The 26,109-nt window shown below is 50.8% G+C and overlaps 1 pseudogene; it reads right to left on the bottom strand.

Moving 5' to 3' along the window:
• Nucleotides 1-6,239: 6,239 nt before the first annotated feature.
• LOC103254888 lies at nt 6,240-7,122 on the bottom strand (annotated as a pseudogene).
• Between the last annotated feature and the right edge of the window lie 18,987 nt (nt 7,123-26,109).

Here is a 26,109-nt window from a genome sequence, read left to right as displayed (position 1 = left end):
CTAACAACTGGCCTACCCATTTTCCTGCAGACTCAACTAGTCCTTACTAAGATCCTTCCTTTCATCTATTTTCTTCTCCCACTGTGCAGAGATCATAAGTCACACATGAAAAAATCTACTGCCTGGAAAACCTTCACTGGCTGCCTGTACTTCCTGAAACAACAACTGCTGCCTGCTCTGGCCCTACTCCTGCTCTTGTGCCATGCTGCTCTTTCTAATGTGATTGCTGTAACTGGTATTGGGACAACTGGGGACTAAAAGTCCATGGTCAGCTGTTGCCTCCCTGCATATGCCCATTGCTGAGCACTTTCCTCTCTAGATGACAGTGACTCCTGCAACCTACTGCTCCCCCCATGACCTCACAGCTGGAGGAGCTAGGCATGCAGGGCCTGGATGGGAGGAGGGCAGTGGCTCCCATACCCACACCCTGGCTTCTCCAGGTACATCCAGACGCTGAAGGACCACAGGCTCCAGATCATGTGGGAAAGTCAGGCCTCAGAGCACTTCACCCTGACCCTTGCCCTAAGCTGCAAGATACCAGCCTAGATTCAGGTTGTGGAAACTCTCCAGCAGAGAGGTGAGCACCAGGCTGTCTGCTAAGGAGAGGACCCCACAGGACAAATACCAAGCAGAAAAGATGAGACTTACACCACTCATGTGTAACACAGACACACAGCCAACACCAGCTGTCTGTGAAACGTGCATTGTGCTGCAGACAGAAACTTAGAGCTTTAAATCAGAGAGAAACTTAGAACTTTAAATGCACATATTTAAAACAAATTTAAAGAGAAAAACAGCAAAAATTCATCTCAAGGATTTAGAAACAGACTAGCAAATTACCCCAAAGAAAGTAGAGGAAAAGAATAAAAATACAGGGAGAAGGTAACATTATTAAAATTATTAGGTGAGTTTGGGAAAGTTGCCAAGTCCCAGATCAGCATGCGAATAGCACCTGTACAGTATGTGGTCCAATTGTTCTGACCAAGGTGCCAGGACCATTCCATGGGGAAAAAATAGTCTTTTTAACAATGCTAGGGAAATGGAATATCCACATGCCAAAGAATGAAGCTGCACTCTTACCTCACACCATATACAAAAGGAAGTTAAATCGGACCAAACACCTAAAAACATAAGACTCTCAGTAGAAAACACAAGGCAAAGGCTCCACAACATTGCATTCCTTGGATGTGACACACCAGAGGTGTAGGAAGTAAAAAATACGTTAGACTTCATAAGAAATGTTTAAATTTTGTGAATAAAAGACACAAGGTAGCCGCCTATAATCCCAGCACTTTGGGAGGTTGAGGTGAGAGGACTGCCTGAGCCCACAAGTTTGAGACCAGTCTGGGCAATTTGGCGAGACCTCATCTCTACCATAAATCAAAAAATTAGCCAGGCATAGTGGCATGTGCCTGTAGTTCCAGCTACTTGGGAGGCTGAGAAGGAAGGATCACAAGAGCCTAGCAGGTTGAGGTTGCGACGGCCATGAGCGTGCCCGTGCACTCCAGCCTGGGCTACAGAGTGAGACTCCTACAAAAAAAAAAAAAAAAAATACAGGGTAAAAAGGCTACCCATAGAATGGAAGAAAATATTTGTTAATCATATATGTAATCATGGACGAATATCCTGAGTACACTGAGAGAACTCCTAAGACTCAACAATAAAAAAGCAAACAACCCAACTCAAAAACGGGTAAGGACCTGAATGAACATTTTCCCAAGAAGATATACAAATAACCAATAAGTACATGAAGATTCCCAGCATCACTGATCACTGGAGAAATGCAAATCAAAGCAACAATAAACCCCTTATTCCCCCCACCAAGGGTGGCTGCTGTCAAAAAGCAAATAGGCAACCCCCTCAGGCCCCTCCCACTGTGGGAGCTTTTCTGTCCTCTCAGTACATCCTGCTTTCTTAAAAAAAAACAAAAAACAATAGCAAGTGTGACTGAGGTGTGGAGAAAACTAGAATCTTAGCACTGGAAGAGGGAATGTCAAATGATGCAGCCACTTGTGGGAAAATGCAGCAGTTCCTCAAGAAACCAAAACTAGAACCGCCATGTGATCCAGGAATTTACTTCTGGGTGTCTATTCAAAAGAATTGAAGACAGTCTCAGAGATACCTGCACACTCAAGTTCACAGCAGCTAAAATGTGGAAGTGGCCCCAGTGTTCATGGACAGATGAACAGATACACAAAAGTGTGATCCATCCAGACAGTGGAATATTCTCAGCCCTGAAAAGGAAGGAGATTCTGACACAGGCTACCACATGGTTGGACCTGGAGGACATCGTGCTTAGTGAAATATGTCAGTCACTAAAGGACAAACACTGTGTGATTCCACTCACATAAGGTACCAAGTGTTGTCGATTTCATAGAGAGAGTATAATGCGGGTTGCCTGGGACTAGGGAATTATTGTTTAATGGGAATAGAGGTTTAGTCTTACAAAATGAAAGCGCTCTGGAGATGGATGGTGCGGATGGCTGCACAGCATTCTGAATGTTTCATGCTGGAACTCAAAAGGATTCAGATGGCAACATTGATGTTACATACATTTCATCACAGTAAAAACAAATTTAAAAACTTTATTGGCCAGGTGTGGTGGCTCAAGTCTATAAACGCAGCACTTTGGGAGGTTGAGACGAGAGGATTGCCTGAGCCCAGGGGTTCAAGACAAGCCTGGGCAACTTGGTGAGACCTCATCTCCACAATAAATAGAAAAATTAACCAGGTGCCTGTAGTTCCAGCTACTTGGAAGGCTGAGATGGAAGGATCACCTGAGCCCAGCAGGTAGAGGCTGTGGTGGCCTTGAACATGCCACTGTACTCTAGTCTGGGCAATAAAGTGAGACTCCAACTCAAAAAAAAACTGTTGAGGGAAATTAAAGACTAAATGACTGGACAGATAAAGCACGTTTACAGACTGAAAGACTCAATACTGTATAAAGATTTTTAATTCTCCCAAAACTGGTCTACAAAGACAATCCCAATCAAAATTCCAACCAGGCTTTGGGGGAGTGGGAACAAGGTGCGAGGACGTTCTCTACTTGACATCAAGATTTCTGATGAAGACCCAGTAATCAAGGTGCTGATGCTGGGGCCAGGATGAGCAGAGACCAATGGCACAGAACCACATGGGTTGTGACAAAGGTGGCACTACAGAGTCAGAGGGGCTCATCAGGAGTGGTGCCAGGACTAGACACCACATGAAAAAAAAAAAACACACCCCACACAGAAACCAGAAATCCAACAGACTGTCAATCTAAGTATGAGACCTCAGAAGAGGAACAGACTTCATAAATAGGAAACAAAAAGCACTCACTAAAAAGGAAAGGATTATTAAACCTGACCACATTAAAAAGCACAAATGGCTGGGAGGCCAAGGCGGGAGGATTATTTGAGGCCCAGAGTTCGAGACCAGCCTGGGTGACATAGCGAGACCTCCTCTCTACAAAAAAATTAAGAAACTATCCAGGCATAGTGGCACATCCCTGTAGTCCCTGCAGTCCCAGCTAGCTGGGAGGCTGAGGTGGGAGGATTGCCTGAACCCAAGAAACCAAGGTTGTAGTGAGTGAGCCATGACTGGTCAGAACACTTGGGCCTGGGCAACAGGGTGAAAACACAGGGGGAAAAAAAACACAGTTTCTGATGACAGAAAACTTTATTAAGAGAGTAAGGCTGGGCACGGTGACTAACACCTATAAGCCTAGCACTTTAGGAGGCTGAGGTGAGAGGAATGTCTGAGTCCATGGGTTCAAGACCAGCCTGGGCAACAAGGTGAGACTTCATCTCTACAATAAATCAAGAAATTAGCCAGGCATGGTAGTGCACGCCTGTAGTTCCAGCTACTTGGAAGGATGAGGCAGAAGGATCACCTGAGCTCAGCAAGTTGAGGCTGCGGTGGTCGTGAGTGTGCCACTTCACTCCAACCTGGGTGACAGAATGAGACTCTGACTCAAAAAAAAAAAAGAGAGTAAGATGGGAAGTTGCAAAGTACAGCAAGATTAGGTTGAACCATATAAAGGCGACATATTTGAAGACCGTGGTTGAATGTTGGCGATTTATATGGTGCACTCTAATATAACACAGTGCTCCTATCTACAGTATATCAAGAATTTCTATAAAACAAAACAAAAAAAGGGCAAGAGTACAAAAATGAGCAAGACTTAGGCACTTCACAAAACAAGGTCCCCAAGTAGCCCACCAACATGCAAAGTTGCTCAACCTCACTGACCATGCAGACAATATAGACTCACATCACAGTGAGAGACCACTACACACCCAGAATGGCTAAAACCCGAGGGAGCAGCCCCGCCAAGGGCTGCCCCGAAGTGGCACAGTAAGACCATGCACACTGCTGGTGGAAGCGTGGTTGGCACAGTCCCATTACCAGCTGAGCTGGCGCCCTTTGTCTCCTCAAGCTGGGGAGCTACTGCCACAGCACAGTTGGGGAGCCAGGACACGCCCAGACACCCACAGCAGCACACACGTGCCCCAAAAGATGGCCGAGGCTGGCACACCAGGCCAGTCACAAGAGCAGGGCGGGGAGGAGCTACATGCCCCACAGCAGGGCAGTGGGCGGCCTGCAGAAGGAGACTCACGCCATCGAATTCTGTGCAACATCAAAAGTGAGCATACAACAGGGACAAAACACGAGAACTCCACAGTGTTAAGCAAACAAGTCAGATGCCAACGGCCAGGCGTTATATGAGCCACTGACATAAAATTCCAAATGATCCGAGCCATGTGACAGGTGTTAGGACACCTGCTCAGGTGGGGAAACTACAGTGAGGAGTAGGCACCCATGATGGACTCCCTTCAACAGGGGACAAAAGCTGGGATGCTGTTCCTCCACCTACCCGTGACAGTGGCAATGCACTGCCCTCACATACAGACAGGGTATTTTTCTTTCTTTCTTTTAATTTTTTACATTTTTATAAAGACAGGGTCTCCAAATGTTGCCTAGGCTGGTCTCAAACTCCTGGCAACAAGCAATCCTCCTGATCTGCCTCCCAAAGTGCTGGGCAAACAGGTGTGAGCCACCACACCCTGCCCAGACAGGATATTTCTCTGTTAACAAAAGGTCGAAAGAAAACAAATACTAATCGAGATGGTTTTCATCCCTGAATTTACAAGCTGGGCCAAAACCCTGCATTCTAAAAGTAAACTAATACATAAGTTAAATAAGACAAAGCCCACCTGACTCCCATTCCCCCAGAATCAGACTTATTCTGCTAATCTAGAGACAGCCGCGAGACAGAGGTCTTAAACTCTTTTGAGTTCTTTTGCACTAAAGTGGTGACCAGACTTATCACAGCAGTATCACACCCTGAAAGAAAAACAGCATGGACATTCAAGACTTGAAGCTGACTACTTTTCCAACGCGTTTCCAGGTGAAACTTTAAACTGAGAGCAACCTGCTGGCAGCCCCCACCACTCCGGCCTCAGGCATACTCCGAGGGACAAATGTGCTATCACAGCCTGAGATGGGGCCATTCTCCTTTTCCAGCTTCTCTGTGAAAACTGGGAAACGCAGCCATGTCAGTCCAGACCCTACTCGGGTGCAGGAGCCAGAGGCCAGGGCAACTGGGGCCCTGCAGGTAAGGCTGGGGCCCTACAAATGAGCCTCAGGTCCTAAAGGCAAGGTTCAGGGCTGCCGTCTTCACCCCGACTGTCTCCCTTCGGACATTCATCTGCACTTGCTGCTTCTGAGTCAAATGTCTCCATGTTCACTGCCCAAGACAGTTTCCTCAGACTCACTTGAATCTCTACAACCCAGATGAGACCACAAGAAACAGGAAGAAAAAAAAGACCCTTTGCCTTTGTGAAAAGTGGTCCTGGTTGTGTCTCCACAGGCTGCATGGGGCACCCAGGCACTACACACGAGCCCCCTCCCATGGAAACCCTGCTTCACCTGGCCTCAGTGGCCTCCTCAGAGCATGGGGGTCCCCACTATGCCATGACAGTCACTGGTTCCTCATGGTAGCTGATATCTTAGTTCCCTCACAAATACAAGACAATGAGGTGGAAGGAACGGGGCTTGCTGGCTCTGGCGACGTGCAGTGTGCCAGGAAATGTCTACCCGAGTCATTTACTTACTGCCCCACTCCCACCTGCACGCCCTCCTGGTTCTGGTTTGGTGCGGGATGCAGGGCACTGCTGCTGAGAATCTATGGGAACACCACAGCATCCCCAGGGAGCCTCCTTTCTCCTTGCTTTCTTCTTTTTTATGGACTTGATTCACTTTATTTTTTGTAAAAAGCCTTGTATTGTAGCCACCGCTGGAGCCTAGATCCTCTGCACGGAGACTCTGGTGACAGTATTGACAAGGTGGTCAGAGAATTCCTGATAAGGAGACTTGGCGAATACAGTCTCTTTCCAGAGGTCAGGGGTCAAGGAGCTACAGGTCTTAGAGACGGCATCAAAGGTGGTCTTGGCAAAGTTGCCCAGGGTGGAAGTGCAGCCTCTGGCTGAGGTGTAGCAGCCATCGATGCCAGCCATCATCAGCAGTTTCTTAGCCATGGGGGCCAAGATGATGCCAGTGCCCTTGGGGGCAGGGATGAGAAACACCAGCACAGAGCTGCAGTGGTGGGTCACCTTGCAAGGGACAGTGTGGGGCTTGTCAATATTGTTTCCCCAGTAGCCTATCCACAAAGGGATGATGCAGATCATGGCCAAGATGATAGTCCCTCAGATACCACTGACTGCTTCCTTGGAGCACTTAACATCCAGACCAAAAATGTAGTCCCCAATGGCAGCAAACACCTTGAACCTGGTTCACTGGCCAGTGCGGGTCTGCTTTTGCACGGGAATGATCTACAAAATCTCAACCTTCAGAGATGTGCCAAGGAAGAACTCGATGATCTCAGACTCCTTGATGGGCAGGGAGAAGTAGATCTCCTCCAGCAACTTGATCTTCATGTCCTCGACCAGGAAGCCCAGCTTGGGGATGGGCATCCATCCACTCCTAGTCCTCAGCCTTGCCACTGCAAGTTCCACGATCGCATCCCCAACTTCAGCACTACGGGCCGCTGCTAAAACCTCCACGGCAGCTGCTGCGGCTTCCCATTCTGGGGTCCCCAGGGCCTTCGGGTCCTCCCCCTGCACCAGCATCATCCGCCATTTGGTGTATTCTTGAAGAAGCAGCTCCCCTCACTTTCTAATGGAACTGTGAACACTGCCTAGGGAAACAGAGCTCATGGGTCTCACTCCTCTAATTCTCTGCAGGCAAAGTCAGCACCAACAGACCTTCCCATGTCCAACAGAGAACTCCTAAAAAACCAGGTAGCCAGGAGGTGCACACTTCAGGACGGAGTTGCTTCCCACTGGGCTGCTGAGGCCCAGTTGCAAGTAGGGTGTGCCTGTGGACGTGCTCGGGTGAGGAACACAACAGCTCATGGCATGGCCCTTGGCCTGACGCCGGCATTGGGCCTTCTCTACTCTGCACTGAGACTCTGCAGGAAGCCACATGAGGGATGGACCTGCACCACCTGAGCATGTGGCACATGACCCTACCCGTTGGCTGTAGCGAGGGTGTTTCGATGTCTCCTCACTGGCCTCCAGCCCCACCTTGTCCCGACCCTTCTCCGGACAGCAGCTCACGTCCCCATCTACTCCAACCTGACTGCACCACTGCAACTGGTCAACTTGTCACGACACCAGCCTCAGGGCCCAGGACCACAGGGCCAGCAGAGTGCCCAGTGTAGCGAGCAAACCACGTCACTGCCCACCACACAGGGTCCTGCACACCAACGACAGTCGAGTGCCTGAGCCTCATCCACCCGGTGCTGCCCTGACCTCCCCATCCCACTCCACAGGCCTCTGCTCCCCACGGCTCTCTGAAGGCCATCGGTCTAGCTTGCTCCCAGGCCTTCTTCATGTGACAGCTAGAAGCCGACCTACAAAAGCCAGCCATGGGAAGGCGGCAGCCTGACAGACAAGAGAGCATGTGACCATGACAGAGATGAGGAAGGCACCAGGCAGCAAGGCCTCCTGGGTTTGGCCGTGGCACCCTCCACCTTGACCGACATCAGGCCGTCCCCTATGACCAGAAGCACATCGACCAACCAACACGCTGGTCAAACAAAGCCACAAGTGTGAAAACAAAAAACAAACCGAGTAGCTGGGTCACAAAACCATGAATGGACAATGAGAGGCGGCCTCATGGCTATCTGAGGAAGAGCTCCCACCCCCTGGAAATCACTCGGGTGGCCGTGGCCCTGAAAGCTTCCCTCCATAGTGAGAGGGATGGCAACGGCACCTGCCAGAATCCCAGGGGAGACCCACAGATTCTGTCTGCAGGAAGCACAGAAAGCGGGATCCCTGGCCCTGCCAGCAGCAGGTGCGGTCACTGACCAAGCCCTGCCTGTTGGGCCACTTGCTGCTGCTTCATTTGCACACTGTGAGACAACCAAAGGCCCCAGCTGGCGCCCTTCATACCCTCCACACAGTCAAGGTTCAAGCCCAGGCCTGTCAGAAGCCATTTAATCTTTCTGAGCCTCAGTTTCCTCATCTGCAAAATGGGAACAATCCCACTACCTCCCAGGGCCTACAGTGGGTAAAATGTGGGCTTGCAGCTGACAGGCTGCAGCAGCATCTTCTGACCCCACAGGAAGAGCCTGGCATGGACATACTGCACAGCACTCATGGTCAGCAGCTGGCAGCAACATTCTCAGCTCCTCCTCGGGGTCCTCCTGCCCCAACATGACCTCCCAGGTATAGAAACCAGCTTACATGCTCATGCTACCTACTCAGCAGTGTTGATTCTAATCCTCTCATTCATACAGCAGGATCCAGGGTGAACAAGGACACTCCATCCAACATCTGTACCCACTTGGCACAGTGACAACTCTGCGGACCCCACCCCTGGGGTTCATGCCCTCGAGCTGTCCCTCCCCTGGAGTGAGGGCAGGACACCTGTGCCCACGTCTCACCAAACCTGGACGTGTCACTCACTGGTCCTAAGCCTCCACCCCTCTTCTACAATGCAAGGACAGCTACTGGGCCTGGCTGGTGGTCTCATCGATACAGGGCTGCATGCTGGAGCTGAGAGTGAGACTCAGATGCTGGTCGTTGAGGAGGTACACCATGTGAGATATCCAGTCGCCCATAGGGACAAGGTCAGAAGACGTCCCGTACAGATGCAGCAGAGGGCTGTAGGATACCCCACCACAGTCCTAAGTCAAGTAGCTGGCAGGATGCCCGGCAGGAATCACTTCAAAGGCAGGTGTTGCCAAGCGACAGTTACAGGATAAGCCTGAGACAGAACCTTACTCATCCTTCCCAGGAAAGGCCCCTCAGCCCAGCAGTGGGTCCGATGCATACCCCACCCCAAGCATGCAGTCCAATGGCTCTGGCAGGATGCTCTCCTGGGCCTCCCAAGTGTCACAGCACGTGCTTTTCCTGAGGAAGGCTGCTGGGGTGGAAGGGTGAAGGAATCCAGGAACACTCACCAGATGCTGGTCGTTGAGGAGGTACACCACGTGGGATATCCAGTTGCCCATAGGGACAAGGTCAGAAGACGTCCTGTACAGATGCAGCAGAGGGCCATGCTCTGCTTCACACTGTCCATGATGTCTCTGAAAGACACAAGGAGTCACTCAAATCACGTGGCCTCAAGGAGTTGCACACAGCACTGAGAACACCTCTGAGTCTCCCGGAGATGAGAAGCAGGTAGGTCTGGCGTGGAGGCCCCTGATAGCCTGAACAGCCCTCAGGGCAAGGCCAATTTGTGCCCTTCCTCCTGAGGGGTTCTGCTCTGAAGGTTTCTGCTCCATGAACCACAAGAGAGGCCTGCTGTGAGGCAACTTTCTCGCCCCTGGAAACGTCAACTGTAGTATTTTCCCCTAATGCTGACCATGTGGGCTGACCACATTCAACCTGTGCCCTGGTTCCCTGAACCACACTTCTCATTTTTGTTCCCACTCCTCCCCCACACTTTTTTTTTTACATAGTGTACTTAATAACCAACAATCACAAGAGAAGTATGTCGAGGGCCTTACACTGCCACAGAATTCTGTCTCCCTGGAAATCTCTGCTCTTCTCGGGACCTCTTCAACCAGAGTGACAGTCAACCCTGCCTGCCCCTGCCTGTGTCCAACATACTTCCCTGTGTCCAGAGCAAGTAGCGGCTGGTGGCTAAGATGTCCTGGCACTGCCCCCAGGAAGGGGGAAGCTGAGAACGCCCCAGCCCAGAGGACCCCACCGCTACCCGAGGCCCTAGCACGACAGGGACTTCCACTCCCATCAACAAGCTTAGCAAATGGGAAGCTGTGGCGCTCCCCCCACACACCATCCCACCACAGCGGCCACCTGCGGGACTCAGGGGTGACTGGCTCTGCTTCTCCCCACATCTGCAAGCATCTTCCTGTAGACATCCACCTTCCAACCATTATGTGCCCTCATCTTGGCGGCTTGGCTGGGGGAGCCAGCATCCTAGGATCGGGGTGCTCTGTCCCTGCCACACAGCAGAGGGTAGGCACATGGGGCTTGGGTTCACTGCAGACGCAGTGGGTGGCAGATGGCCTGGGGCTCCTCTGCCTACTACTGACGCGCTTGCAGAGGGCACAGATGTGGTCCGGGCCCTGCTCCTGCTCCTGCCTGACCTTGCTAAGCAGCTGGGAGGCAACAGGCCCACCAGGGTCACAGAGATGCAGCAGCAGTCCTCTTCCTTCATCCTGCCCATGTCCCTACCTCTGGGGACAGGACTGACCTGACACACCTTGCTGGAACGCGACCCCAGGTGAAGATGCAACAGCAGATCCCCAACCAAGGTGCTTCTTCCCTAGCAGTGAGTCACCCACCACCTGGCCGGGTGGACAGAGCAGGTCCTTCGAGGAGTCACCTGTGTTGAGGTTGCAGCATGCCTGCCTGTGACCTCTATCCTGTGGGATCACACACTGGGCAGCACAGACTAGGCCCCACGGTCCCTCCCAGTGGCAGGCAGTGTCTTCTGCCAGACCCTCCTCTCTGCACATGGGGCTCACCATCCCTCCTGTCACTAGGGACATGCAGCATGTCATTTACTACAGGAACATCTATCTGCATGCTCCTCCAAGACACACACAGTGACTTGAGGGAACAAGAGGTTCAGGAGACCTCGCTCGTGACCCTGAGGCCACCCTAGCAGGTGAGGTGCAGAGGGTGCCACATAGTCCCGCCAGAATCTTCTGAACTGTGTGTTTCTGACCCCCAGCCCCCTCACCCCCTTGGATCATATCAAGTCTCCTTGTCTCCTTCATCACGGTTGTTTGTTCTAGGGCCCCACCACGTGCCCTGTGGTCTGAACTCACAGAGTCTGTGTGGATGGTGTCCTTTGGTGCCCACTGTCTCCTCGGCTGTGTGACTGCCCTTCTGGACATCCTACTGCTGTCCCCACCTCTGAGATCCCACAATTCCGAGTTGTTACTTCCTCTAAGCTGCTCCCTGGTCTCTCTGCAGCCTGGCTCCTCCACCTACCTCCACTCCCCTCCCACAACCCTCCTCCACTGTGGTCGGACCACCGGGGGGTGGCCTCACTCTCTGTTGTGGGCACCTGCACAGAGTACACTGTGGAGCAGCACGCTGGTTCCCACTGACAGGACAGCATAGTGCTGCATCCTCTGTGACAGAAATGCCTGAGACGTGACCTGGGGGCCCATGCGGGCCAAGACCTGCTGTTCTGATGCCCTCCCACCATCTCTGCTCCAGTCTGAACTGTGGGCCGAGGGGGATGGGCACCCACTTACCCATGGCATAAAGGCCCTGCTCAGTCCACTGACAGGCTGTCCTGGGCCCCCCGTATCCTGCTGGGGCTCACCAGACGTGGCCGTGCTAGTTTTCCAACTCAGCAGAGCACTCTGGATGCGTGGGTGGTGGAGGCCACATCTGAGCGAGGTCCCACGGCCCCAGGGCAGCCCGAGGCTGCCCGAAACTCATCTAGAGCCAGTTCCTCAGCCCCAAGTGAGGGGGGGACAGATGACAAGAGTCTCAGGATCTGGGGCCCGATCGCATCCTCGGAGATGCTTCTGGGAAAGGGTGAGATGAAGAGCCATGCTGCCCCACAAAAAGACCTGGTGGTTCCTTCCTGGCGGCCGTGGCAACTCAAGCCTTTCCCAGCCTGGCTGTGATTGGCAGGGTCCGGGCACTTCCTCTTTGACCTGTTTTTGAAATCTCACAATACCAGGGAGGGAACATCTGACTGGATGTCCCCTGAGATCCAGGCTTGTCAATTCTTGATCCCACTTTGGGCTGCATTCTGCGGCCCCCTCCATGAGACTGGAGATTGCATCAGGTTGTGAGCTGAGAGGCTACACACCTGGGTACTGAGCACAAGGGAGGCATGTGGCAGAGATGTACCTGGTCATGAGGCTTTGGGGATCTCCCTGGTGAAGGCCACAGTCATCTCACAGTTGCCCACACTGGTGATGCAGTGCATGGCCAGGCTCATGAAGGTGGGGTTCTGGCTGGCCAGGTCATTCTTAATGACACTGTTGATCAAGCGGATCAGCTCGCTGTTGGATTTCAGCAGCACAGAGATGAACAGGTAGCCCTGGTTTCAGGAAGCCAAGAGAACAGCACCTATGTGAAGCTCTGGGTGCCCCATGGCCCCATGACCCGGAACATGACGATGCAGACACCACGGCCTTCCACAAACCCCAGCACGGCTTACTGGCCCAGCGCCTGCCACGGGGGGCATGACACAGGACTCGCCAGCTTCCACAGAAGTGTCGGCTCTGGTCGGGAAGCGAAGGACACCCTTTTCGTGATGCTGCCATGGGACCACACCCACACGGGGCGAGCCCGACTAGGGTCAACTGTTAGCCAGATGCCAATGGGAACCAGACCCAAGCATAGCTCACTCCCTGTGGGTCACATTGTCCTCAATTCTGGAGGAGAAGGAGCCTTCACTGACATGCTGATTTCTACTACAATGATTTCCAGAAACCCAAATGACTGCTGCCTACTGCTCCTGAATCTGTGCCCAAGTGTCCCAGCCAGTCCTATGTCACCACCACCTCTTCACAGCCATCCACATAGGTCACACCCTCCTCATCCAGGAGGACCATCCAATCATTGACAGTCCAGGACAAAGATTCCCAGAAAGACCAGCAGAGAGGGCCTCCTTCCAGCCACCATAGCCCTGCCAGCCCCTTTTCTCACGCCCAGGGCTCTGGCGGGCATTGTGTGGTCTGCTGGCCCTGCTCCTTCTGTCTGCAGCCCTGCAATCATCTCCCCTCACCCCAACATCAGCATAGCACGCCTGCATCCCTCCCTCAGTATTTTCTGGGGCACTGGCCAGGCCTGCTATTCTGTTTTTGTGGGGTTATGTGAGGTCATCTCCCCAGACAACACCTACTTCTGGACCCCATGTCCTCAAGTCCCCCAACCTGGCACAGGCTTGGTGCACAGCAGCCACTCCATAAGTGCTCATTCAGTAAACATCAAAGCTTAATAAAAACCCGGAGACACATGAAGTGTCTTTTAGTTCCTGCAAGTTAAATTTTTGAAAAAATTAAAGTCACTTTGCAACACTGGAAAAACACACAGAACTCATGTTTCCATGAAGAACAGAGAGCTAAGCCTACAAACCCTGGGAAGGTTTCGGTGGGAAGAGCTCTAAGGCTAGGTGCCCAGTCCCTGGTGGGGCAAGGACTGGGATGAGACAGAGGACTCCCCGCCCCCCCCGCAGCTGTGACTTCAGCGCATGGAGGAAGCACCTATTTCAAAAACTAAGCTGGGCATGGGTCCATGGGACAAGTCCACTCAAGATGGTATGTCAGCGAGGCCCTGCACGCAGGGAAACAACCTCCCACTCTTGAGGCTGGCCTTGTGGGAAGCAGCAGGCCAAATGCAGCTCAGGCTGGGCTCATTTGTCACCCATCTAGGCCAACAGGGAAAATCCCAGACATGTCAGACAGAGAACGTGAAGAAAGTAGCAGGAGGCCGGGTGCAGTGGTTCATGTCTGTAATCCCAGCACTTTGGGAGGCCGAGGCAGGAGGACGGCCTGAGCCCAGGAGATAGAGAACAGCCTAGGCAACATAATAAGACCTCATCTCTATTAAAGACCAAAAAATTAGCTGGGCATGGTGATGCACACCTGTAGTCTGTTTCTCGGGAGGCTGAGATGGGAGGATTGCCTGGTTCAGGAGGTCAAGACTGTGGTGAGCTGTGATCATACTACTGCACTGTAGCACAGGCAACAACATGAAATCCTGACTCCAAAAAACTTCTTTTGAAGAAAACATCAGGGGAGGGGATGGCCACCTCATGAGAACCACCTCGCCCATGAATCAGAGACCCTCTGTCACATTCCTGGCTCCCAAAGGGTTCAGGAGTGCTGGGACGGACTGGGGTCTCAGGAGCACTCGGACTCAGCACTATGCACTAGCACAGGCCAGATATGCATCTCCATGCAGCATGAGCAGAACAGGAGCCAGAGGGTCCCTGGGGCGCAGGGCCTTGGGCACAGCCAGGTGCACGCTTCCGTCCTCTGCGCCTCCACCCACAGTGATACTCACTATCTGCTTCTCCGTTTATCTGCTGGAACCCAGCAGGTTCACAGCCTCCATGTGTTCAAAGTCAATGTTGTGACCAAGGAGGAAGATGAAAAGCAACGTGCAGACATATTTTTTTTTTTTTTTTTTTTTGCTGTAGTCATCAAGAGTCTTGTCACCTACAGAAAAGGTGGGAAAAGGTTTTACTCCAGGTGACGAAGACAGGTGAGGGCCAAGAACTCAGTGGCAGAACATGGGAAGCACAAGTATGGACCCGGAGCTGGGCCTCAGCTGCAGGGCAGCGTGCTGGCAGGAGTGACATTTCTAAACCACATGCACATCTGAATCCACATCCTTGGCTTCTCTTTTAAAAGCAGACCTGGATGGAACTAGAGTCTATAATACTGAGTGACCTCTCACAGAAACAAAGATCCGAATATCACATGTTCTCACTCATATAATGGACCTTGAACATCCAACGTAATACTATAAGAAAATGACTGACAGCAGTGGGAAACTATGGGGGGGGGGAGATGGGATTAACGGTAGTAAATATATGTCTGGGGACGGGGAAACACCTCTTATCAACAAGGGTACTCAAACGAAACATATTTGTATACCTAACTCTTAACTGTACCCCACAATATCATAGTAAAAAATATTGATTATAAATAAGAAAAAACAGACACCAGAACACCCAGCAGCGAGAGCCCGCCCTCGCAGGACAACCCTGGGCAGGTGCAGCCCAGTCAAGCATCCTGGACCTCACTCAGAGCTGCATAACCCTCAAGATCCTGCAGCGAAGGACTGAAAAAGTTACAGAGTCTTTCAGACTGGTCTGTCACCCCAGGCAGATGAACACACTCCAAATTATCTGCCATTTCACAGTCATTTTAGGACAATCACATCATAACAAAAACAAAACACACATGCATAAGACTGAAAGGATATGGTTTCTTTAGCCCAATCACAGCCTGTCTGAACACCCCACCCGTGACTGCAGCAAGGCACAGGCAAAACACAACCCTGGCAGAAGATAAAAGCCCACTGAACACTTCAGCCCAGCCAGGAGGTCCCTCTTCCCAAGGAACGTGGGAGTGCTCCTCAGAGCGCCCTCTAACAGGCTTGAGGTGAGTGGGCAAGGCCACTCTGACAGGCCAGGTCTCACAGAGACTGCTGTCACAGTGTGATGTGACACCGCTGGGAAGAGAACCCAGCAAAGCCCGGCCACTCTGGCCCCACTCTTGCAAAGTCTGGGGCACCATAACTCCATAGCTAGGGCTAGTTGACTTCTCAGGGCTGTCTGGAATAAAGACCCCCATGTTTCTCGGGGAATGGTGCATCACAAGTCCACCAGTTGGACACCACAGTTGAGGAGCACATAAGAATCCCTTCTCCTTTTCAGTAGCAAATTAGCATAACATGATAGACCAGGCTGAGCACGCTGGTGCAGGCCTGTAATCCCAGCACTTCAGGAGGCCAAGGCAGGAGGTTCGCTTGAGCCCAGGAGCTCAAGACCAGCCTAGGCAACATAGCAAGACTTGGTCTCTACAAAAAAATTAGCCAAGCATAGTAGTGTACATCTGTAGTCCCAGCTACTCTGGAGGCTGAGGCAGAGAGATCACTTGAGCCTAGGAATCTGAGGCTGTAGTAAGCTGTGACTGCAAGCAAGACCGTGCCCATCCCTAAAATAAAATGTGTTTTTAAAGAAACAAAAATGTCACAGTAACTGGTATTTACTCCAGAACAATCAGGACGGATGTGGGGTATATAAGCAGGCTCGGCTCATCATGCCGATGGCCAAGCCTCATCATACACCACCCTCTCCTGCTGTGCGTGCCCATTTAACAAAAAACAAAGCCAGATCCCTCTCCCATTACTCAACTTTCTTAAAATGAAACCAAAAATGCCACACAAGAGTGTCACACATGTCCCCATGTGAACACAACACTTGACTGCACGTGGCCTGTGGGAACAGCGCAAGGGCCTGGCGGACCAGCCCTAGTCAGCCTCCAAGGCAGTATGTCCAGGACTCGGTCCACGCAGCCCTGCAACACAGGTGGCTCGCCCGCACGTCTGAAAGGACAAGGCAGTCCCAGGAACCACCCCAGTGATGACACCAGCCACAGTGGGCCCACTTCCACATGGCCCATTGCAAGCGATGACTGGACCCACAGGGGCCCTGTCTGTGGAGACAGAGACCTCAAAGGATACGCTGGAGCACAACAGGACCCCTCCAGGTTACATGTTACAACAGTCCACCTGCACAAAACCAAGACACACACACACACAAGACAGAAAGACTGGCAATAGCTTCCCAATGCCTGGAACATCTTTTAAGCAATTTCTGCCTGGACCTTACATCTAAAGACAATTTGAGGCAAACACAGCCCAGCCAGGAGGTCCCTCGGCAGGTTATTTTAACAAGCCTGGTTAAACAAGCTATTTTAACAAGGCCGGTTTCTTACTTGAATAATTTTTTTTTATATTCACTCAACGTCAGTTGCACTACAGTTTCAACTTAGAATCCACAAAACACTCAACTAACTAACCCACTGTCTGATCTTAAGCTAGTTCTAAGTAAATCCAGGTGACAAAAGAGAAAACATACAGGACTCAGTCAAAATGTAAAGCTTTTGTGCATAAATGGATGCTATCAACACAGTGAAAGACAAGACCAGAATAGGAAGCAGACACCTGGGAGTCACACTCCGGACAGGAGGGTGACAGGCAGATGACAGAGAGAATGCCTAAGCCAACAGCAAAAAGCCCAACCCATGAAAATACAGGCACAGGACTCAGGCAGATGACAGAAACACACCCAGTCCAGACAGCCCTGGTCATACAAGAAACACAAAACAAAACCACAGCCAGGCACCACCTCATACCCACCAGCACACCACTACCAAAGCACAAAGGCTGGGCACAGTGGAACACACACAATTCCAGCTTACTCAGACAACTGAAGCAGGATGGAGTTCAAGGCCAGCCTGCGTGACATAGTGAGAACTCATCTTTCTAAATTAATAAATAATGAAATAAAAAATTTTAAAAACAACAAGCACTGGCAAAGATATGGAGAAATTTGCCTAAGCCAACAGTTCTGTGACCAGCCTGGGAAACCTGGTGAGACTTCATCTCTACAATAAGTCAAAATATTAGCTGAGCATGGTGGCGTGTGCCTGTAGTTTCAGCTACTTGGAAGGCTGAGGCGGAAGGATCGCCGGAGCCCAGTAGGTGGAGGTTGCGTTGTCTGTGAGCATGCCACTGCCCTCTAGTATGAGTGACAGAGTAAGACTCCAACTCAAAAAAATAAAAATAAATAAATAACAAAAATAAAATTATAAGCTGTGCACAGTGGCTCACACTTGTAATCCCAGCACTTTGGGAGGCCAAACCAGGAGGATCACTTGAGGTCAGGTGTTTGAGACCAGTGTAGGCAACATGGCAAGATCCCATCACTATATAAATACAAAAATTAAAAAAAAAATTAGCAGGACTCTGCCAGACGCAGTGGCTCATGCCTGCAATCCCAACACTTTGGGAGAGGAGGCAGGAGGACTGCCTGCAACCAGGAGTTCAAGACCAGCCTGGGCAACTTGGTGAGACCTCGTCTCTATAAGTCAAAAATTACCTGGGCATGAGGGCGCATGTGCCTGTGGTTCCAGCTACTTGGAAGGCTGAGATGGAAGGATCGCCTGAGCCCAGCAGCTTAAGACTGCAGTGGCTGAGAGTGTGCCACTGCACTCCAGCCTGGGTGACAGAGTCTGATTCAAAAAAAAAAACCCCAAAATTACTTGAGCTTGGTGGTACATACCTATAGTCCCAGCTACTCTGGAGGCTGAGGCAGGAGGATCTCTTGAGCCCAGGAGATCAAGGCTGCAGTGAGCTATGATCACACCACTGAACTCCAGCCTGGGCAACAGTGTGAAACCCCATCTCTTAAAAAAAAATCAAATTACTATATGAACCTGCAATTCCACTTCTGGGTACAGATCCAAAGGAAAAGAAAGCAAAGATTCAGGCAGATACCTGTATTCCCATGTTCATCGCAGCATTATTCACAACAGTCCAAAGACGGAAGTGACTCACGTGTCCATCAACAGAAGAAGAAACAAAATGCAGGACGTACACACAATGGAGTGTGGCCCAGCCTTTAGAAGAAAGGCACTCCCAACATATGCTCAAACACAGATAATAACTCTTGGGGCCATGGGGTTAAGTGAGATATGCCAGATGTAAAAGAATAAACACTGAGTGGCTCCATCTTCACTGAGGTCCCCAGATGGCCAAACTCACAGGCACGAAAGCAGAATGGGGGCACAAGGGGTTGGGGGTGGGGAGTGTTTTAGGGCCATTTCAGTCCTACAACAGGAGGAGCTCTGGAGACGGACAGTGACGATGGCTGCACAAGGATGTCAGTGAACTTAACACTGATCTGTCCTTGAGGTGCTTAAAATAGTAAATGTTACGTGTATTTCATCACAATTAAAAATGTTAAGGTCACTAATAAAATTATTCTTGAGCCGGGCTCGGTGGCTCAGCCTGTAACCCAGCACTTTGGGAGGCCAAGGCAAGTGGACTGCCTGAGCCTGCAAGTTCCAAGACCAGCCCGGACAACTTGGAGAGACATAGTCTCTACGATAAATAAAAATTATCTGGGAGTGGTAGCACATGCCTGTACTTCCAGCTACTTGGAAAGCTGAAGCGGAAGAACTGCCAGAGCCCAGCAGGTCAATGCTGGGGTGACTGTGAGAATGCCACTGCACTCCAGCCTGTACAACAGAGTGCAATTCTAACTCAAAAATAAATATAAATAAATAAATAAAATAAAAATATTCTTCGATATCCCATTATCTTTAAACAGAACAGAGAAAAAAATTATAAAAGTTTTCTTCTTAGCAAAAAACAATGGACTGAGCAGGATGGCTAATACCTGCCATCCCAGAACTTTGGAAGGTCAAAGCAGGAGAATCGCTTGAGGCCAGGAGTTTGAGATCAGCTTGGGCAACGTCTCTTCCAAAAACAAATCTAAGTGAAAAGCAACGATGAAATGATTCTCTATTTTAAAAGATCAAATACAAAATTAACTTGAAGATGATGTCACCTAGCTTTAGTCCAGCCTGAGCAGTCCTGGTTTCCTTTCTTTTCTTTTTTTGAGTCAGATTCTCACTCTGTCACCCAGGCTGGAGTGCTGTAGCTGGGTCATGGCCACCACAGCCTCGACCTGCGCTCCTTTTGCCTCAGCCTCCCAAGTAGCTGGAACTACAAGTGCCACCATGCCTGGCTAGTTATTTTTTTTTAATTGTACAGACAAAGTCTCACTAAGTTGCCCAGGCTGGTCTCGAACCCCTGGGCTCAGGTGATCCTCTTGCCTCTGCCTCCCAAAGTGCTGGGCTGACAGGTGAGAGCAAATGCACATGGCCAGTCCTGACGTTTGAGTGCAGAGAGGAGTGAGGACATTTATGTGTCAACCTTATTTCTAAATCTCTCACATACAAGAAAAATCTTCTCCAGTCACATGGATTTTTAGGGCCAAAGTCAATAATTTTAAACACTTGGTTACAGTTTACTGTTTATGTAAAGCTAAAGAAACACAAAATAAAAAAAGAAGCACAAAGTATTCAAAGTAAATTAACGCAAATTTTGTTTGTTTGAGTTGGAGTCTCACTATGCCCCCCAGGCTGGAATGCAGTGGCACACTCATGGCCCCGCAGCCTTGACCTGCCGGGCTTCAGCGATCCTTCTGCCTCAGCTTTCCAAGTAGCTAGAACCACAGGCATGTGCCACCATGCCTGTTATTTTTTTTTAATTTATTGTACAGACAAGGTCTCGCCATGTTGCCCAGGCTGGTCTCAAACCCCTGAACTCAGGCAATCCTCTTACCTCCACCTCCCAAAGTGCTGGGATTACCAGGCGTGAGCCACCATGCCTGGCTGCAAATTGACTTTCAAATCTCATCTTTCCCCACAGCTGTAAAACCACTTTAAGTTTCGAGACTCGCCTGGGCAACTTGGTGAGACCTCCTCTCTATAATTAAAAAAAAAACTATCTGGGTGTGGTAGCGCACGCCTGTAATTCCGGCTACTAGGAAGGCTGAGGCAAAAGATCTCTGGAGCCCAGCAGGTTGAAGCTGCAGTGCCTGGGAGCGTGCCACTGCACTTCAGTCTTGGTGACGGAGTGAGATTCCAACTCAAAACAAAACAAAAAGAATTGGGACCACAGGTTCTCCTTGTCACAAAGTTAAGTGCCACACTGGAAACCATCAGGAGCCTGGTCTCACACCCCACCATGCTTCCTAATAGCCCGCCCACCCAGACACTCAGTTTCTGAGACCACCCTCCCCTGTCTCTGGGTCCAACACCACTGTGTCTTAGGGATGGGAACATAGTTGTGCCCATGGTCAGCTACTACAGCCTCAACCTGCCACACATTGACCTCTGTCCACAAGCAGCTTGTGGGTGAAAGTCTATACAAGAGGCATGCCCTGGGGCAGGGACCTGGCTCTCACAGACAGGACTGTCCATGTGGTCAGGGACAATTAAAAATTCAAAAGAAGGGCTAAAGGACAAACTTAAGAGTCCCAGAACATGTGACACCACAGAAACAAGGCAACAGAAGACAAGAGGCAAAAAGGTAAAAAAACATAAGCCAGGAGGTACAAACTTGAACTATTGTGAGGGAATACAGAGAAAAGGAAAAATGAAACAAAGTAAATTACCAAAGAAATAAAACAAGAACATTTTTTCCAAGCTCCAAAAGACATGAGCTTCCAGAGTGAATAAGGCCACCAACTGCCACACCCAGCACAGTCTCTTAAAACTTCAGACACTGTCAGGCATGGGAGACTGAAGTGAGAGGACTGCCTGAGCCCACAGGTTCCAGGTCAGCCTGGGTAACTTGGTGAGACCTCATCTCTACAAGAAATCAAAAAAAGTAGCTGGGCACGGTGGCACATGCCTGTGGTTCCAGCTACTTGGGAGGCTGAGGCGGAAGGATCGCCTGAGCCCAAGAGGTCAAGGCTGTGGTGGCTGTGAGCATGCCACTGCACTTCAACCTGGGCAACAGAGTGAGACTCCGACTCAAAAAAAAAAAAAAAACTTCAGACACTGCTGGACACCATGTTGCCCAGACTAGTCTCGACCCCATGGGCTCAGGCAGTCCTCTTACCCTAGTCTCCCAAAGTGCTGGGATTATAGACATGAGTCACCATACCTGGCCTCTCCATGTTTTATTAATATAATTTGGTCTTTATTTTTTTTGAGTCCAGGCTCCCCTCTGTTACCCAGGCTGGAGTTTAGTGGCACAATTACAGCTACTACAGCCTCAACCTGCTGGGCTCAGGAGATCCTTCCACCTCAGCCTCCCAAGTAGCTGCGACTACAGGCACCCATTACTACACCTGGCAATATTTTTTTTAACATATTGTAGAGATGAGATCTTGCCATGCTGTCCAGGCTGGTCTCGAACCCTGAGCTCACACCCTCTCACCTCGGCCTCCCAAAGTCCTGAAATTAGAGGCATGAGCCCCTGAACCTGGTAGTTTCTCCATGCTTAAGACTTCACAGCTGGAATTTTAAGAACAAATAAAGATGTGTTAACTGTAATCATGCTAAAATACAATTCAGAGGGTGCCCAATTTCAACAAAGTTACCAGAAGCAAAAGGGACCAAGTTTTGTGCCAACCACCATCAGCTGATCATTAACACATGAGTTTGCCATGTTACCTGCAGCAAAACTATCACTTTCTTCAAGAACATGAGAGTCCGGGCGCACACTCACGTGGCTCACACCTGTCATCCCAGCACTTGGGATGCTAAGGCGAGAGGATTCCCTGAGCTCAGGGGTTCGAGACCAGTCCGGGCAACTTGGTGAGATCTCATCTCTACAATAAATAAAAAAATAGGCCGGGAGTGGTAGCACACGCCTATAGTTCCACCTATTTGGAAGGCCGAGGTGGAAGGATCGCCTGATCCCAGCACATCGAGGATGTGGTGGCCGTGAGCGTGCCCCTGTACTCCAGCCTGGGTGATGGAGTAAGGCTCCAACTAAAGAAAAGAAAGAAAGAACATGACAAACACATTCTTGCCCAAGTTCTAGTTCCATCTCTCCAATGGCTTCCGTCACCAGGGTACCTAAGAAGCATGTCGCCAGGTGTTTGCAAAGCCCAGCCCCACAGGCAGAGGAGTACAGGGCCACCTCCTGCTCCATGTCCGGTCCTCCAGCATGACTGGCCTCACAACAAGGGCTCATCACTCATCACCCCTTTTCGCTGCAGTCCCCACAGCTCTGCCACTGACATCTTCAGCCCAGTTTCCCATTCCCAACAACATTCTAGAGTCAGCACATCAACAGGGATCAAAGACACAGGCAAAGGCAAGCACAACTCTCCTCCATGAGCACATCACTTGTGTAAAAGTAGAAGCAGGTGAAAGCTCCAGAGTAGCTGAGTAGCTGAGTAAGTAGCAAGCTTGTTTGCTTGGAATCTTTTGCTTGATGCTAATGCCAATCAATGCAAGAGTCTGAGTGCACCTCTGTGAGATTGTACTGAGTGAAAAAAGTCAAACTCAAAAAGTCACATATCACATGATTCCACGGATGCAACATACTTGTGATCATAGACTTACAGAGAAGGAGAAGAGGTGAGTGGTTTCAGGAAGGGCAGAGGGCATGGCTGCAAGGGGTCCAGGAGGGAGCTTTGTGAATATGGGACAGCTCAAGGCCTTGGCAGGGCAGGGCTACACAATACTACAGGTGCTACCAGCACCAAAACCACCTAGAACCTTATGTGATCACACAGGTGCACACAGTCTCAATACGCCTGGTGGTCCGCACCAATGTGGGTTTCCTGGTACTGAAAATGTCCTGCAGTTGTGTAAGATATCCCCACTAGGAAAGACAGGGTGAGGGACACCAGGGATCTCCCTGTCTGTTTCTTTGCAACTTCCTGTAAATCTCTGATTATTTCAAGAAACAGAATTATTTAAAAACTGGACCTGGCTGGGCGTGGTGGTCACGCATATAATACTAGCACTTTGGGAGGCCAAGATGAGAGGACTGTCTGAGCCCCTGGTTTCAAGACCAGCCTGGGCACCCTGGCAAGACTTCATCTCTACAATGAATCAAAAAATTAGCCAGGCATGGTGGCATGTGCCTGTAGTTTCTGCTACTTGGAAGGCTGAGGTGGAGGGATTGCCTAAGTCCAGCAGGTTGAAGCTGTGATAGCCGTTAGTGTGCACACTCCAGCCTGGGTGACAGAGTGAGACTCCAATTCAAAAAAAAAAACTGGACCTAAACAAAAGGACTAGAATTTTTTATGACAATTTTAAAAAGAGAAACAATTTGGCCAGGCTCGGTGGCTCAGCCTGTAATCTTGACCGCGCTATGGGAGGCCAAGGTGAGTGAATTGCCTGAGCCTGCGGGTTCAAGACCTGCCTGGGCAACTTGGCAAGCCCTCATCTCTATAATAAACCAAAAAAATTAGCCGGGCGTGGTAGTGCATGCCTGTAGTTCTAGCTACTCAGAAGGCTGAGGCGGAAGGATCGCCGAAGCCCAGCAGGTCGAGGCTGCAGTGGCCGGGAGCAGCCACTGTACTCCAGTCTGGGCCACTGAGTGAGACTCCAACTCAAAAGATAAAAAATTTTTAAAAACAGAGAAACAATTTATTAACTCCCACACACTGCACTCATATTAGCCAAGTTCAGCGGCTCCAGTTGAAGTCAATCAGAAAGGCTCCAGTTAACTGTCTGAGACACTGAATCCATTGCTACCTGAGCCACAAAGGCCACAGCTGAGAGCGGCACAGCACAGGCACCTTTCAGCTCCTGGCGCTTGCTCGCCACTGCCTGTCTAGGAGAACTATGTCCTCCAGCTGGAGGCTGGAGTGGGTGACCCGTGGGTACGCAGACACACAGCCTTGGCTCCATCCATCCCCATGGGTGCCTCTCCCAGGCCTCAGCTACTCACACCAGTCCTAAAGGGGAAACCAAGAAGCCAGGCAGAAAGCTGGAAAGAGGCTGCCATTTAGAGTGATGCAGACTTTGATGACACCTCAATAATTCTACCCCTTCATCTGTCAGTTGAGTAAACTGAGGCCTGTGACCGGTGGCTTCCAGTCCTAGTGCTGGTATGAGACAGGGTCAGGGTCCGATGCCTCAGCTCCAGCTGTCCCCTCAGAGGCTGGCTGCTTACCCCACACCTCTCCCCAGAACAGGGCAAGCACACAAAATCCGGCAGCTGGGAAGGGAGAGTCAGGTCAGCTCAGATCAAGTCCCAGGAGATCTGCCATACCACCTCCAGCAACAGCTGCACTGTCTACAACTCCCTCTGTTCCTCACACACCTCCATCCTCCCCTGAAGTGCCTCGGGTGGAACCAACATCCTCCAGGAAGAGGCCTCTCCAGCTGGCTCGCTCACCTGTCCCTGTGTACAGCAGGCCAGATGCCGAGAGGGAGTAGAAAGGGTGTGCGGAGCAAGACAGGCCCACCCTGGGGAGCTCCCAGGCAGCACAGTGGCACTTAACCCAAAGCCCCGATGGAAAGCTGGAGCAGGCCCCGAGGGCTGCCCACCAGGAGGCAGTGCTTGAAGTCAGAGGCCATGGCGGGGAGGTGGCTCACAGGAAGGGGCTGCGTTCAACAGAGACCCAGCTCCCCAGGAAGGGCCAGGCACCCTTCTCACAGCTCCTTTAGGGGAGATTAGTCCTTGGTTCACACCTGTGGTTCAAGTGGAGACAACTCTGCCCCTCAGGGGACATCAGACAACATCTGGGGAAACTCTTGGTGGTCACAACTTAGGCCAAACATCCTAGGTGGCACAGGACACTCCCCTGTGACAAGTATGATTCAGCCCCAACGTCAGCAGTGCTGAGGTGGAGAAAGTCTGGCCCACACAGGGCATACACGAGGATGTACAGAGCACAGCGGCCCCTGTCCACAGGGATCCGTGCTCAGGCCCTGACGGGTGCCTGGGGTGGGCCTCAAGCAGCACCAGGCCCCGTGGGTGTTGTTCTCTCTACATGCACCTGAGACAAAATTGAGACTACAAAATAGACACAATAAGAGATCAACAATAATGATAAAATGGGACAACGCTGGCAATATGTGGCAAGAAAGGCCAGGGGACTGAGGGCTCTCTCTCCCTTCCTTTACTGCAGTCACCCACCTTCAGACCACAGTCCCTGGTGGGTACCTAAAACCGCGAGTAGGGGTCTGCAGAGCGGCAGGCACCGTCCCGTCAGGTGCACCTGGAACAGAGCACACACCTGAGAGGCAGCTAGTTGCTCAGAACACAACCCTCAATGTCACCTGCCAGATGCAATTTTCTTCAAAAGTAGCAGTATAGGCCACGCTCAGTGGCTCAGTCTGTAATCCCAGCATTTTGGGAGGCCTAGTCGAGTGAATTGTCTGAGACCGCGGGCTTGAGACCAGCCTGGCAACTTGGCAAGACCTCCTGTCTACAATAAGTAAAAAATTAGCCGGCTATAGTAGCCTATAGTTCTGGCTACTTGGAAGGCTGAGGCGGAAGGATCACCAGAGCCCAGCAGGTTGACACTGAGGTGGCCACGAGTGTGCCACAGCACTCCAGCCTGGGTGACAGAGTGAGACTCCAACTCAAAAAAAAAAAAAAACAAAAAAAC

Source organism: Carlito syrichta, unplaced genomic scaffold, assembly GCF_000164805.1.
Source record: "Carlito syrichta isolate Samal-C Ts95f unplaced genomic scaffold, Tarsius_syrichta-2.0.1 Scaffold287610, whole genome shotgun sequence".
NCBI lineage: Eukaryota > Metazoa > Chordata > Mammalia > Primates > Tarsiidae > Carlito > Carlito syrichta.
This window is presented reverse-complemented; position numbering and strand designations above follow the sequence as displayed.